The sequence below is a fragment of the Manis javanica genome, chromosome 10, assembly GCF_040802235.1.
Source record: "Manis javanica isolate MJ-LG chromosome 10, MJ_LKY, whole genome shotgun sequence".
Lineage (NCBI taxonomy): Eukaryota > Metazoa > Chordata > Mammalia > Pholidota > Manidae > Manis > Manis javanica.
The window spans coordinates 66,968,722-66,984,186 of record NC_133165.1 but is presented as its reverse complement, the minus strand read 5'-3'; the positions used below and the strand labels follow the sequence as shown (position 1 = coordinate 66,984,186).

The 15,465-nt window shown below is 41.5% G+C and overlaps 1 long non-coding RNA gene across 1 annotated transcript in view; it reads right to left on the bottom strand.

Annotated features, from left to right (window-relative positions):
* Nucleotides 1-5,589: 5,589 nt before the first annotated feature.
* The window catches only part of LOC118973198 (uncharacterized), a 50,151-nt gene continuing 40,275 nt past the window's right edge, over nucleotides 5,590-15,465 (bottom strand). Inside the window, exon 8 of the long non-coding RNA XR_012122361.1 lies at nucleotides 5,590-14,750. This is a non-coding gene — a long non-coding RNA (uncharacterized lncRNA). The remainder of the gene's footprint in view (nucleotides 14,751-15,465) is intronic.

The following is a 15,465-nucleotide window of genomic DNA, read 5'->3' as shown; positions in this document are numbered from 1 at the left end:
CTTGGGCTCCAGGTCTACAGAAACAGAATCTCAGGGGGTGATGCCTGGGGAAGCTGCTTTTATATTGTAAAGAAAATGTATTCAAAACACATGGTTCCTGTGTTAAGAGCACAATCCTCACTCCTCTGCCCCCTCAAATCCTTCACTCTTCACTTTCCCAGTCCTTACTTCTTACTCTTCAAGGATCTGCTTTCTAAAACAGGTCTAAACAATCACATCTGATAACAAATTCGAATGATAGGTTTGGCAGGCATTAAAGGGATGCACAAGGAAGACCTTTTCAAATCCCATTGATCGTCAATCCTACCTGGTTAGCAATTGCCTAATCTATTGCCATTAAGGCTGACACTCAATAAATGTGACATTAGAATCCTGTTATATTGTGTTCCCCACCTCCAATTCATATGTCAAAATCTCAGAAAGTGACCTTATTTGGAAATAGGGTCTTTACAGATGTGATTAGTTAAGATGAGGTCATCCTGGCATAGGGTGAGCCTCAAATCCAATTTGATTGGTGTTCTTGTAAAAACTTAGGTACACACAAGCACATAGAGAAAACACCAGGCGAAGGTGCAGGCAAGAGATCAGAGTGAGGCATCCACAAGTTAAGAAATGCCAAAGACGGGCAGCAAGCTGCAGGTGCTAAGAGAGAGGCATGGGACAGATGCTCTCTCAGCCTCCAAAAGGAACAAATAATGCCAACATCTTGATTTCCTTCTTCTTGCTCCCAAAACCATAAGACAATAAATTTCTAGTACTTGACATCCTTGCTTCACTTGGTTTCCAGAATTCACCATTTAGGTTTTCCCTATGTGATAACTCTGTCTTGATCTCCTTTGCTGAATCCTCTTTCTCCTCACTCCTTAATGTTGGAGTGCTTGAAGGTTCAATCCTTGGGCCTTGTTTCTATCCAAACTCCCTTCCTTGGTGATCTCATCTAGCCTTTGTCTTTAAATATCATCAGTATGCCAACAATCCCACATTTGCATCTCCAGCCCAGACTTTTTCTCTGACCTCCAGACTATATAACCAACAACTTGTCCCACCAGCAGCCTTCTCCATCTTGATGGTTACAGCCATCTGATTCATCTTTTCTTTTTCCCTTTCTTACATTCTACCCAAAATCTGGCTACCTCTCACCCCCTCCACTGTTACAACCTGTCCATACCTACATCATCTCTCTTCTTGATAACTGAAATTGTATGCTATCTGGTTCCCTCACCTCCACTCTTACTCTCATCCAGTCAAGTTACAACACAGCAAGTGATCTGGTTATAACCTGAGAGAGGAACATGTCACTCCTTTGCTCAAAACTCTCTAGTGCAGTCCCCTCTCATTCAGGGGAGAAGTCCTACAGTGTAAATGTAGAAGTCTGTACAGTGGCTGACAAGCCTGCCCATGAGCGGGGCCGTGCTACCTCTTCCAATCTTCCACTGTCTCCTCCCCCCAACCCTGACTGCTCTAGCCACCCTGGCTTCATGCTATTCTTCAAAGATACTAGACACACACTCCTGCCCTCTGTTTCCTTTGCCTGGTATGCTCTTTCCCCAGGTGCCCACTTGGCTGATTTTTTTCAACTACTTCAAGTCTTTACTCAAATGTTACCTTTTCAATAAGGTGACTATTAACTATTCTATTTTAAATTGCAACCAGCCTCCAACCCTTTCAGTCCCTCTTATTCTGCTCTTCCTTCTTTTTCTATAAACACTGATCGCCTTCTAGCACATATCATTTATTTATTTATTATGCCTATTGTCAATCATCTATCTCCCCACACTAGAGGAAAAATTCCATGAGGGCCATGAATCTTTGTTTTGCTTACTGATGTATTTCAATCAGGACAGTGCCTACCACATCACAGGCTCTAAATAAATATTTGTTGAATGAATGAATAAAAAATTAAGAAAACAGGAATTTATATTTCTCTTTAAAAAGCATTAATCTTATTTTTTGGTGCAAATTCTCAGCCTGAATTGAAAGCTAAATGACTTGTCTGTCAAGTTCCCTATGGAGTGGTTTGGCCATTATATGGACTACAAGCAGGTCCTCTTAGGTCAACAGACACCTGAGGGTATTTATTTTATTGGGGAAAGCTTGGTGTGAGAGCATTTTGGTCCAGTTCACGAAAACAGCAGTGTTCTAACTAGCAGCTCCAATAAATCTTACACATTCTTGAGCCCATAAGTCCTGGCCTCTTGCCTCTCTACACATCCATTCATCCAACTAAGAAGAAGCTCTTGTTGGAGCACACAGGGGCACTTGATTAGTCAGAGCCATGAGAAGGGGCACAATCTTTTTCCCTTTCTGCCCTGGGGACAAAACCTCAGAGCTACCAGCTCTCTGCGCAGGACACACAGAATGTAATGAGAAAGACTTCACGTGTCTTCCCACACATTTCGGATGGCTTGCCCACTATCAGGCAACAGATAAAGTTAACACATGGATCCATACACTGAGACAGTTTTCTTCCAAGGCAGTCATGTTTACCTCTGGGACTGTCAGTCACTATATGGCCATCAAAGTCTACAGAGACTAGCAGTCAGAGAAATGTTTCACCCCAAAGAGTGTATTTCCCATAATAATTTTCTGATTCCAATCTTCCTATTTATGCCTCTTACTCATCCCTTGCCAACAGCACTAGCAGTTTCTCATAGATGGGGCTACTGTCATATATTATACTGAAGTATAATAGTTCAGGGCATGAACTCTGAAGCCAGATTGTGTGGGTCAAGCCTCAATGTTAACACACTTCCTAGGTATATGAGCTTGAGCTAGTGTTCTCTGTGCCTTGATTTTCTGGACTGTTAAATGAGCATAATAATATTACCTGGCTCATGAGATTGTTGCAAGGTTGAAATGAATTAATACATAGATGAGTTAGAACAACATCTGACACAAAGGAAGTGTGAACACATAGTATAAATACATATTCACAAATGGCTATGTGTGTTTATGCACATACATATGTGTGTGTGTGTTGTGTGCCCTCATTTATGTAGTCAGAAGCACTTTGTGTCTTGCCAGACAGAAATGATCCAATATTGTCTCTCAGTGTGACTCCTGCATTGGAATAATAGATGAGCCAGCTGTTTGGTGAAAAGAGTCTATCAAGATGCTAAGGAGAAAAATAAATGTGACCCTGTACTCATGCTCCCAGCATACATTTGGCCTTCCAGCATGGCTGAGCCAATCCCATGAAACAAGTTTCCCAGCAGACATTGTGGGAGACCTCAGAGAACTGGGGACTTCATGTCACACCACCAGGTGTGAAGGAGGAAGAAGTGGTGGCAAAGTCTAGGACAAGTGTTTTATTTGCCTCCTCCACCAGCCCCAAAACGCATATTAAATCTCTGTGATCATCATATTCATACAAGAGTACCAAGGGCCTAACATATATTAGGTTTTTTAAGGTTTGCTGTGAACTAAATTGTGTACACCCTCCACTCAGATGTTGAAACCCTAACCTTGGATGTGATTATATTTGGAGATAGGGATTTTAGGAGGTGATTAGGTTATATGAGGTCATAAGGGTGGGATCCTAACATCATAGGATTGGTGGCCTTATAAGAAGAGGAAGAGAGAGGGAAAGGGATTTCCCTCTATGCACCTACCAAGGAAAGGCCATGTGAAAACACAACAAGGTGGCCATCTGCAGGTCAGGAAGAGATCTCTCATCACGAACTGAATTGGCTGGCATCTTGATTTTGATTTCCCAGCCTCCAGAATTGTGAGCAATACATTTTTGTTGTTTAAACCACCTAGACTATAGTATGTTGTTATAACATCCTGAGCACACCAGGACAGGTTGAAACAAGAAGCATACCCAGATTATCCCTGATAATGGGGGTTTATTGCTAGAATTCATGGAGCAGTACAGGATGTCCTCTGTCTCCTGGCAGCCATTCTTGGTCACAGACCTTACCAGACAGAGATACCTATGGGCTCGTGGAGAAATGAAATGAATGATTAGCATGGATTAGGATATTGCCCATTCTTTGTTTATATAGTATTTATACTTTCTGGCTGAGTTGACTTGTTACTGTCCAATACAGTGTCCCCATTAGGCAGTTTGACACCAACCATTTTGGCCTCCATCTGAGTAGCCCATTCCCAGGGGACTTGGACTCCAACCACGTGTGGCTGGAGGAATAGGGCTGGTTTCACATGGCAAGAAATATAACAGCTTTCTGCAGAATAAATCACTATTTCTCAGAAGGGGGCTGTGGGCCTAGAAAGCACTCAAGAGCTTCAAGGGTTTCTCCTTGGAGTCTAGCCCTTTCCATGACAACAAAGCTTGAAAACAGCAATTTTGAAGTAAATTGTCTTCTAATACTCCTTATATTAGTTCTAGGGCTGCTGTAATGAAGTACCACAAACTGGATGGCTTAAAACAACATAAATTTATTCTTTCACTGTTTTGGAGGTCAAAAGTCTAAAATCAAGGTGTCAGCAGGCCACGCTCCCTCTGAAGGCTTTCGGCAAGAATCCTTCCTTGTCTCTTCAAACTTCTGCTGGCCTCGGGCATTCCTTGGCCTGTGGGAACATAATTCCAATTTCTGCCTACTTTTATCTTCATGTGGCCTTTTTCTTTGTGTGTATTTCTTATGTCCTCTTCGGTCCTTCTAAGAACATCAGTCATTGAATTAAAACCCACTCCAAGTGAGTATAACCTCATCTTATCTACTTATATCTGCAAAGATCCTATCTCCTAATAAAGTCACGATCTAAGTTCTGGGTAAACATGATGTTTTTTGCGGGGGAACTAGTCAACCCACTATATTGCTTTAGTTAAGACTTTTTAGTTGAAAATTGCAGAAAAATACTTGAGCTGTAATATGTTAAAAGAAAAAGAAAAAAAAAGAATTTAATTTACAGGACAGAGGAGTGTTTTAAGAATTCGAGGGCAGTAAAGCAGTCAGCCTCAGGGGGAACTTATCAGAAGTATCAGCCCTCCTCTCTTCCTCTCCTTGCAGTTTTCTTCTGCCTTTCAGCTTCATTCATTCTCTAGACTGGCCTTCTTTGCATCTCCATGTTCTTGGCAGGCAGCAGATGGCCAACCCACTGCTCTAGAGTTTACATTTCTGTTTAAATGACAGGTTCAAGTCGAATAGTCATGGTCCCAGTTGTAAATTCTCAGGAGAGAGAATCTGGCTAATCTAGGATTAGGTGTTCAATCCTGGTCCCATCAGTTGTGGGTAGGTGGGTGGGGTGTTAGAGTCAATACAACTGGGAATTGGGAAGGCAGCTCTCAGAGAGATGAATCATTGTGAGATGGGTAGATAACCATCTAAAAAAGGTTTACACATATCTTGTGCTTTATAGCATTTAGCAGCATACAAAGTTTTCATGTATACTCTCATTTGATTTGTGCAAATCCACCTGGAAAAGGGATATTGGTATTTTGCCCACTTTACAGATCCAGAAACAGACTCAGAGAGATGAGATGACTAGCCCATCAAGATGGTCAGTGTCAGAGACCAGACACATGTCTTCTGACTTCCAGCCTGGCCCTTTCATATCACCAAGCAACACACAAAAGTCATTGACTTTGTAGTTTTTTTTGCATAAGTTTATTTTCCAAGTTTACAAATGTACCTGCAAAATAAAAATTTAGTGGTCTGAAGATTATGGCCATTTAACCCTTGTCCAACTCATCCAAAGTTTTTCCATCTCTTGTTTTCCTTCTTTTTTCCCAGGTCATAATTTCTTCACAACTCCAAGCCCCTAAAACACCATTATCTCCCAGGGTTTAATATACTAAAATAAAAAAGGAAATCATTTTCCTCATAACATTTAAACTCAAATCTCTCCTCATGTGCATTTTATGATTTCCTTTTTACTAATTCTGGCATCCAATAAATTCAGTGTTTGAGGAAATGGGGCATCTTTGCAATCCTTTTATTCATCTCTTACTTTTTCCCTGGGGCTTGTTTCTCACAGTCACAGATTTGGGATCCCTCTAATTATTTCTTCACTCATTGGATTTCCTAATCCTGAAGCCACTAAGAAAATTATTTTGCCTCCTGTTTACTAAAGCTTCATTAATTATCCTGGTCTTGTTTAATTTCCTTGAACTTTCTGTCTCTATTTTATATTTACCTTCTTTCCATTGTCTCAAGGAAAAAATAATTCCTTTTCTCTTTAGAGATAAAAGTTTTCTCTCTTAAAGCTTCCTAGGTCAATTGACCTCACTAATTTCTTCTTTCTACTATTTACATCTTCTTTCTCAAATGCCTCCTTCTCCCTTGCTTTCATTGTTGGCTTCTCTCTTTTTTTTTTCTAGGATTAACAACAATCCCAGCCTTTGCTGGATTTTTCTGTCCCTTTCTGTCTTTGCAGCAATTCTTCTTGAATAAACAGTCTTTGCCCACAACCTTCATTTTGTTCTCCTCATTCCTTCCCTTTTTTTTGTCTGGTCTACCTCTCCACTATTCTGTTGAAACTTCACTTTTTAAAAAATGTCTTCTATTTCTCTCCTCACTTTGTTCATGTTTTCATTTAAATAGTCAAACATAGTTATAATGACTGCTTTAACGTTCTTGTCTACTATTCCATCCATCTCTATCATTTCTGGGTGGTTTCCTTTGAGTAGTATTTTTTTCTAGTTATAGGTCACACATTCCTGCCATCTGGCATGTTTAGTAATTTTTTATTGGATGCTGTACATTGTGGATTTTACATGTTTGAGTGTCTGGATTTTGTTGTCTTCCTTTAAAGACAGTTGTGTTTTTATTTGCACAGGAAAGTAAAGATACTAGATCCTTTGGAGCTTTTTTTTAAGCCTTTTTAGAGGAGACATAAAGTAGCTTTTATTTTAACAATAGTTTAGTAACACTATTAAATTATGGCCTTTCCAGGGTCTCTGTTGTATCAGTGGAGCTCCTACTGATCAATAATGACTCCTTTAAAGTATATAATTTAAAGTGATAAACTTCAAATTTACTGATCAATGGTGACATTCCTCTCTGGCCAGTCAGAACCTGAGCAACCCCAGCTGTGTGTACACTCACAGCTCCCCAACATCTCTTTACCCAAAGTTTGGTGTTTTACTGTATTTAACTTAAAATGAGCCCATACAGATTTCTGGAATTCTTCCTTTAGGTTGCTTTCTTCTCTGTGCAACTCTGCCCTACAACTTCCAGCAGCTTCAGCCCTCCTGAACTCTGCACTTCATCTTTTCACCCTAGTGAGATCATTGTGTTTACCACGGGATCTTCTTCCCTGCTCCATGGCCAGGCATGTGCACCAGGCAGAAAGCCAGGGTGATTTTAGGGCTACCTTCTCTCAGGCATCACAGCCCCACACTACCTGCTGTCCAAAGTCTGAGAACAGTAGTTTCATATATTTCGTCCAGTTTTCTAGTTGTTCAAGGTTTATTTCAGTTCCAATTAGTCCATTATGGCCAGAAGTTGGAGTGTCTGAAACTGCTCTTTAGAAGAACAATAACTGCTTCTAAGTAATTCCAAAGTTATTCCTCTTGTTCTTGGGTCATCATTTGGATCACTGTCTTCTTAAAATTCTCCTTCCTTATAACCATCCTACCTCATTTCCATTCCTTCCCTACTTGTTATTATTTTCTTCCCCAGAGGGCCTCATGATTAGGCAAACTCAACTATAAAGCAGTTCCTAGTGATGCTGATAATTTCCAGTTCGATCAGGGAACATAGTTGCAGGAACCTAGGCAGTGGTCTCTAGATAAAATTGTCACGGTTAGCATTTAACAAACATTTGCTGTTGATTTTGAGCCCACTGTACCTCATCCATTAGCAGGATGGTTGAGAGTTGATTGTGTTTGACATGTAGGTATTTCAGCATGAATGTTATTATTTTCCATTCTCATTTTGGGAGAATTCTGAAGATTTTCCTATTCTCAAGAAAGTATGGTTAAATACTTTCAAATTCCAATGATCACAACATCTTTGCCAAATTTTCTGTAATCCATTTTTTTCTTGATTTGTCCCTTTCAATTCGTATGACTTCCCTGCTGGCCTTCCCAGAGCAGAGCCAATATTTATTCTTTATTCCTTTGCATAAGTGTTTCTGTTCTGTGTAGTTTAGCAATAAGCTAAAATTTTCAGACCTTGTTTCTTATTTCAGATAAGATTTTTATGTAGGCTAATATCTTTATTGTAAATTATGTTTTTCATTCATCTTGGTTAATGATCCCAGGCAGAGGCATCCATAAATTCAAGATGATTATGCTGCCACTGAGACTGAAGCCTCATTTTTTTCCCCTGAACACATTTCTATTAATTATACATAACTCCTACATATATTCAATTTAGAACAAATTTAACTATATTGAAAAGATATCTGTGATAAACAGAATAAAAAATAATGTAGTGTTCCACATCTGTCAAACGAAAATGACTCAGATACTCTGACATCATTTGTTGTAGCTTTTATTGAAATTAGATGACAGTAAGATAACCAAGCATCAAGTGAAGAATAATTATGTATCTTTCAGTTATTCTTCCAACTTTCTTTGAAGAAACTTGTCAACACAGGCTTGATGCGTTGAGAAATAATATAACTTTAAAGGAGTCATTATTAAATTCAAAATGAAAACTCAGTGTTTAAAATCCAGGACAATTAAATATTTGCTTATCCTAGGAGTTCATTTATTGTCCTTGAGACCTCATTTCACCTACTTTAAGAATGTTTAAAAAACGTGCAGAGTGATGTTAAGAAAATTCCCTCATGGTAATGATTTACTTAAACAAAAAGTGTTTTTAAAAATCCTGTGTTGTTTTGGCACCCTGGCTGCCTATATTTGAAAGAGAATTTAAACTGAAGTGGCATCCACAAATATGCAATTAGAAAACTGATTACAAATAATAGAATCTTTGCCCTAGTTTGTAAAATGATGGTTGAGGCAAGGGAAGAGGGAATACAATTCCAGAGCCCCAGGAACAAGTAAAAAGGAAGTCAATCAGAGATGGAGAAATAGCAGGTACAAAGTGGTACATTAGGGAACTGACTGCAGCTTCATGAAAAAACATAGTGAATTGCTTGGTCAAACCCTAGGGAATCATGGTGTTCAGAGAGGCCCATCAAAGAAGGGAAAAGAGTTTGTGCTGGCTCCTTTTCACCTCCTGTCTTTCTTTGTTCAAAGTGGACTTCCCAGGGTAATAATTCCCCTGCATTCCTGAAATGTGTAAACCAAGATCCCTCCAGGCAGCCTCTGGAGAAGCCCCGCCTGAGGCACAGTGCTGCCTCTGAGTCTGGAAGTGGTGGGAGGAGTCCGAAACTTCCTGCAGCAAGTTGTGCTGGCTTGAGACTCATGGTCCCACTGCAGCTCTCACTGTGTGGGTGCAGTGGAGGCCATGCCTAAGATGGCCCTCACACCAGGGAGGTAAATACCACCAGGCTTCACCCTTTAATGAGCAACTTGGGGGCCAGTGAGGCAAATCTGGGTAAACATATAAAATAGGTTAATATTCTTTTTATTGCTATTCAGGCCCCCATCTCAAAATTCCATTCAGAACACACTTTTTGAGCATCTCTTATTTGTTCCAGGGGCACACAGATGAAGAAAATAAGACCCTTGGCCTCATAATTAACTATAATTTAATATAATAAATACAAAGACAGTAGGACTTTAAATGAGAGAAATAAATTCTGTTTAGGAGAGATCAAGGAAAGCTACAAAGAAGAGAACATGGATGAGAAAGAAAGCTTTGTCTAATCTAGGTAAGACATGTGAAAGGGAAAGATAAAGACTAGTGAAAGATGTAGAAGATAAGTAGGAATACAGAAATAGGACTATCTATGACTACTTGTAGCAGTTGAGGATCTCTTGCCCCTGAAAGTTTCTACTATGGAGGCCACATATAAGTCAATGTGGCAATTAACAAAAAATCCAACTAATCACAATTTAAAGCATAAAGACACTCATTATTGACTTGGTAACTTCAAGGCAGGCCATCCCAGAATAGTTCTGGAAACAAAACAGTGTCACCAACTATTGGTTTTAATAAGCAAGGGAACTTCCATAGGAGGCTGCTCTTGGGTGACAGAAAGTCCAGGAGATCTCTATACCTGCCCACCAGAATCTTAAAAGTTTATATAAAGGCCTTAACTGGATTCAGTTGCATACACAGCCTAGATGGTCACAACAACAGATTGCTTTCTCCAGATTGTATCATTGAAAAGGCTCCAACTATGAGAATGGTGAGCAGAATGTACATTCCAAGGACAGGAAGGGTGCTAAGAGCTTCTGATTTCCCCAGGGACAGTTTTTAGGTCAACTGGCAGTTATGTCCTCTTGGTGACCTCATCTAACACCAAGTACCCAAGATCTTTCTTCTGCTCTGCCATCTTCAACTTAATTGGCTTTCATTCTTAGACTTACTGCCTCCTAATCTCAAAATGATTGCCGTAGCTCCAAATATTACATGTTAATGAGCAAATTCCATAAAGAGAGGAAGGAAAGGGACAAAAGAAGCTTTCTCCCCAAGCATTTCTGTGAAAGTTAATTAAGGTAAGCATCATGTACATGGCATCAGGAAGTCTGCAGGAGAAGTTCTCATGTCCCCTACTCCTTGTAAATCTCAGATCCCACAAGAAGAGATGGGTGCCATATTGCTTCAGCTATTTCACCACCCAGCAGGAAGAAGGCAACTACCTTCTGCCAAGTGATAGCTCAGCCAATGAGAGACTGTACTATTCAGCCAATGAGAAGCTGTGGACTTTGTTTACTTCAATGGCCTTTTTGCTTGAAAACAGGCATTCTAACTCAGCCATTTTCCTCTATAAAAGAGTGTTCCTTCCCTTTGTTCTCCCAACACACCTATTGTTCTACTGTAGCTTGCATGTCCTAGATTGCCATTTTCTGCCATTCCCGAATAAACCCATTTTTGCTAGCAAAAATAACTTTTATTTTTAAGGTAAATACTTCCTTATCAAAGAACTCTCTCCCAGAGGCCCTTTGCAGACATACTTTTATACCCTATTAATCTAAAGTGGTTTGCATGACCCTCTCCTAGATCAATCGGTGGGTAAATAAATTAAGATGGCCATTAATTTAAATCAATCAAGATGTATCCTCTATGGCTGAGTACATTATTGCACATTAAAATTGGCTTCCTTATTGGTCTTGCTTCTAGCCAGTGTGCTTTCCTAACAAACAAACTGATGACATCACTGTCATGTCTGGAATCCTTTTATGGCATTTCTTTGTGTATAGAGCAAGTCCAAGTTCCATGACCATTCCATTCCTCTTCGTATTAACTCTTCACTTTGATCTTCCACTCTGCAAAGAGCACTCCGTTTTGGACACATGATATTACATGAAATTCTTTGAATGCACCATGTTTGGTTTTTCCTCTAAAGTGTTGCGTGTATTTTCCATTCTGGTTTTCCTCATTGTCTTCATAGCAACTATAATTTATCTTTCAAACTTAAATGCCCCCTCCTCAGCACAACTTCCAGGATGTATTTCTTCTTTCCCCAATAGCACCCTGTTTATACCCCTTTTATGACACAGCCTTGTGGTAATTACTTATTTCTTCATCCATCTCCTTAACTTGACTGAAAATCCCCAGGCCATGCCCAGAATGCAGAAGCCACTTAAAAAGTACTGGTTAAATGGAAAATCCCTACAGATATACGCTATCAATCTCAACTAGGTCTTTGATTTGTCATTTGCTGAATCCTGAATCCTGACTCTGGGAGTGTTAGAAACACTCCCCACCCTCCCATGGCCCAAGTACAGTCTTCACCTCCCTCCTCCTCAGCGGGCAATCTCAGCATCTATTTCTTAGAGTTCATTTATGACATTAAGTTTAGACTTCTTAATCTTCCCTCATGTACCTCAATGTTCATTCCCAACATTTAACATTTCTGTTTCTCACTTTCTTCATCCCTCTCATCTGAAAGGAAAAAGTATCTTATCTCCCTAAGGATTTGTAGGGAAAATGGAAGTTCCTATGGCTAGCATCCTCACCTGACCTTAATCTACTCAATGATGTAATTGGCCTACTGCATTGCCAATTTGCCTGGGTTTGGCAATGGACATGCATGGTCCATTAGAGGAGTCCTGGACCAGGCAGGAATGGCCCTCTGCTATTACCCCCACCTTGCTCACTGGCTGAGAGCTGTCTGGGAAGACCATAGCCTTGGTGCGAATGCCATGGGGTGGAACCAGAGGTGTGGCACCCGAAGCTGTCAGCTAACAGTGCTCCTCTCAGGAGGTTCTCCCTGGGAATGGAGTGGTGCACCTCCACCACCACCACAAATAGACCATGACTTTGTCTATGGTGTTAAGCAAGATTTATTAAAGGTCCCTCTTCCTCCCAAAGAGATAGGCTGCACATCTGCACTGAATGAGGAGAATGTGCCACAGTAAATTTTGTTCCTAAGGCCTTAGCATTTATAAGGCAGCTGGTTCAGTCTTTTGTTATGTGTGTCTATATAATACTGGAAAAGAGACTTGTCCCATGTCTCAAATTAAGTGAAGACAAGTTGTTATTATGCACCACAATAAGACCCCAGTTTCTACCCCCAGAATGTTAATAATATGGACTATAACACACACACACATTTTCTATGACTACCTATTACCTCCACAGGGCATTGGCTACTGGTTAAAGGAACCACCTTCCTATGGAGCAGCTTCAACTCCAGAATCCAAGATCTTTCAGATGTTTGAAGAATCCTCTCTTGGCAAATAATGGAAGGGAAGAGAGGAAATGTCTGATATTTGGTGTCATTTCACCAAATAAAGAGTTCTGCCCAGTGCTTGCAGGAGAGCAGACACTGGAGTGAAGACGAGGCTGGAGCAGAAGCAGACACAGAGATAGAGACAGAGATAGACTTGCTGGATGCAGATGTGACTCTAGCACTTGACCTGCCACAGTGAGAATAAAGCTTGGTGTAAACCTTTCTGTGGGTAAAATTGCACTATTTCCAGAATCTTTCACCTGGCCTTAGTGCATCTCCATTTTGATAGGTGTTTCCAAGGGGTGGAGAGAAGTAGTCCATCTCCATATCAATAGCTGATTACAAGGGTTGGGGGAGAGAGGGCATATCTGGGCAAGAGAGGTTTGCGGGGCCCCTTTTGCAGCTGGGTGGTGAGATACACAGGCGAGCAGAAGTGGACAACTGCTTGCAAATAATAAACAGGTTCTCCCACTTTATTTCTCCCTTTGACTGACTTTGGCTTCAAAGGTTATTTGCCCTGGGCTGGGAACATATTTTCCCCCAGAGTTAAACTCCTTCAATGTTCCCCTCTTGTTATTTAGTCTCATTGAATTCAGAGTGAACTTGCCCAGAGTTAGGAATCCCCTACAGCCTGGAGCTACAGGATATCATATCTTCACCCCCTCCTTGGGCCTCCCTCTACAGAATCTTCAATCTTCCCTTTCATATCTGCTAGCACCCCAGTCTCTAAAACACTCCTCAGAGTGCTTACTGTTGCACTGCCTTACATCTCAAAAGATTTTTGTTCTATCATCAGTGCCTTCAGACCTAGTGGAGGTTGCTAGAACTGGTGGCTCAAATACCAGATACAGCCTATAGAAGTGTTTCACTTACTCTCACAATGTTTTTAAAATTGGGAAATATCACTTAAAAATAGGATTTTGATCTTTGTAAAGGTCAGGCAGTTGGCTGCACTGGTCACTCTTTCCACATGGCAACAGTGGTCCAGGTGCAGCTGCTCCTTTTGAGTAGGCATGTGATCACCGGGTTATCACAGTCTCCTCTGACCCCTTTTGTTCATTTCTGCTACCTGTCAGGTCATTGTAAGCATTTGAGTTTGTAACCCCTGGTGTAACTCCAGGGGAAGGAAAGCCCAGGGTAAAATACCTCTAAAAGTGAAATCAGTCAAAGGTAGAAATAAAGTTTAAACCATTTATTGCTTACAAACTGGAGTCTGGGGCCATCTCTCTTTCCTGCTCTGGCAGAAGCAAACCAGCCTTTCCCCTCACCTCTCAGATTCAGATAAGCCCTCGGTCGTCCAGGTAACTACCCACTGATATGGAGATGGACTTCACTCTCCACCCCGAGGATCACCTGGTGATATGCATTTGCACTAAAGCCAGGTGAGATATTCTGGAAATATTACAATTTTACCCACAGGCCACCCCTCCAGAAATCTCGCCTTAAAATTTACTCATTCCCCCTGGGCAAAATATCCCTGGTGAGAAAACTGGAGCATTGTGAGCAGACTAATGACATACAATAGCAACAGCAATAAAATCATGGTAATCCTCAAGCCAGAGGATTCAGCTAGGTTCAAAGTCCTATGCAGATTAAGTCCAAAGCTCATCCATTTAAGCCATCATGCAGCAGCTGCAGCCAGGGGGCACATCATGGCCACAAGGACTGTAGAAGAAAATACGTACAATAGCAACAGCAATAAAATTACAATAATCCTTAAACTGGAACATTCAGATAGGTTCAAAGTCCTATGCAGATTAAGTTCAAAGCTCATCCATTCCAGCCATCATGTGGCAGCTACAGCCAGGGGGTGCATCCAGGCCACAAGGACTGTAGAAGAAAATAACTGTGATCTTTGGGGGCCACGCTGCTGTTAATTCAGGAATACACAGGAGGCCAGCTTCCAGGCCTTTTCTCCAAGGTGCCAGAAGGACCAGCCATCATCAGTCCATGTGTCAAATTGTCCAGGGCCACGTCCATTCAACAGTATCTCCGGGGTTTAATGCAGTTGGGGCTGGCAGCAGGATGCTGCTCTGCTGGCCATATCCTGGCTTCAATAACTCTTCTTTGGTTTGCACATACAGTGTCTAGGAGAGGCAGCAAGGTGTGTTAGCATACCCACAGGGCTCAAAGCTCCTTTACATGGCTTTTCATTCAAACGCCATAGCACTGCCCATAGGTGAAGTGGCAGTCTGTAAACTATTGGTGTCTGACTTCAGGCCAGATTTCAACAAACTATTGTACCTCTCTATCATGCCTACCCCAGTAGGGTTATATGGTACATGAAATTTCCACTTTATTCCTAATTGTTGCACCCATCCTTGTAATGCACGTCCAGTAAAGTGGGTGCCTTGATCGCTCTCAATCACCTGCAGCTGGCCAAAGGCTGCAGAGATGTTTTAGGCCCTCTTGGTGGTTTGCTGATCTGCATGATGTGCAGGAAAAGCAACCAATAGTCCAGTAGCTGTATCCACACAAATTATGGCATACTGATATCCTTCTGATATGGGCAGAGGCCCAGTATAGTCTATTTACCACCTGAAGAGGGCTATTGGCCCCCTTACTATTGTCCCATGTTGCTGAGGGACTTGGTGTAAGTCCCCCTGAGAGCACACAAGGCACTCCTCTCCATGGGCTCCGGGCCTCTCCTTGGCCTCCGGGCCTCTCCTTGGCCTCCCTGACCTACAGGGCTCTGGCCAGCGGCAGGAGCAGCAGCAGCAGCAGCAGCCTTCAGCTCAGGCCACAGGCCGGCATCGTCATGGCCAGCAGCAGTGGTGGCACCTCTGCGAACACAGGAGTGCA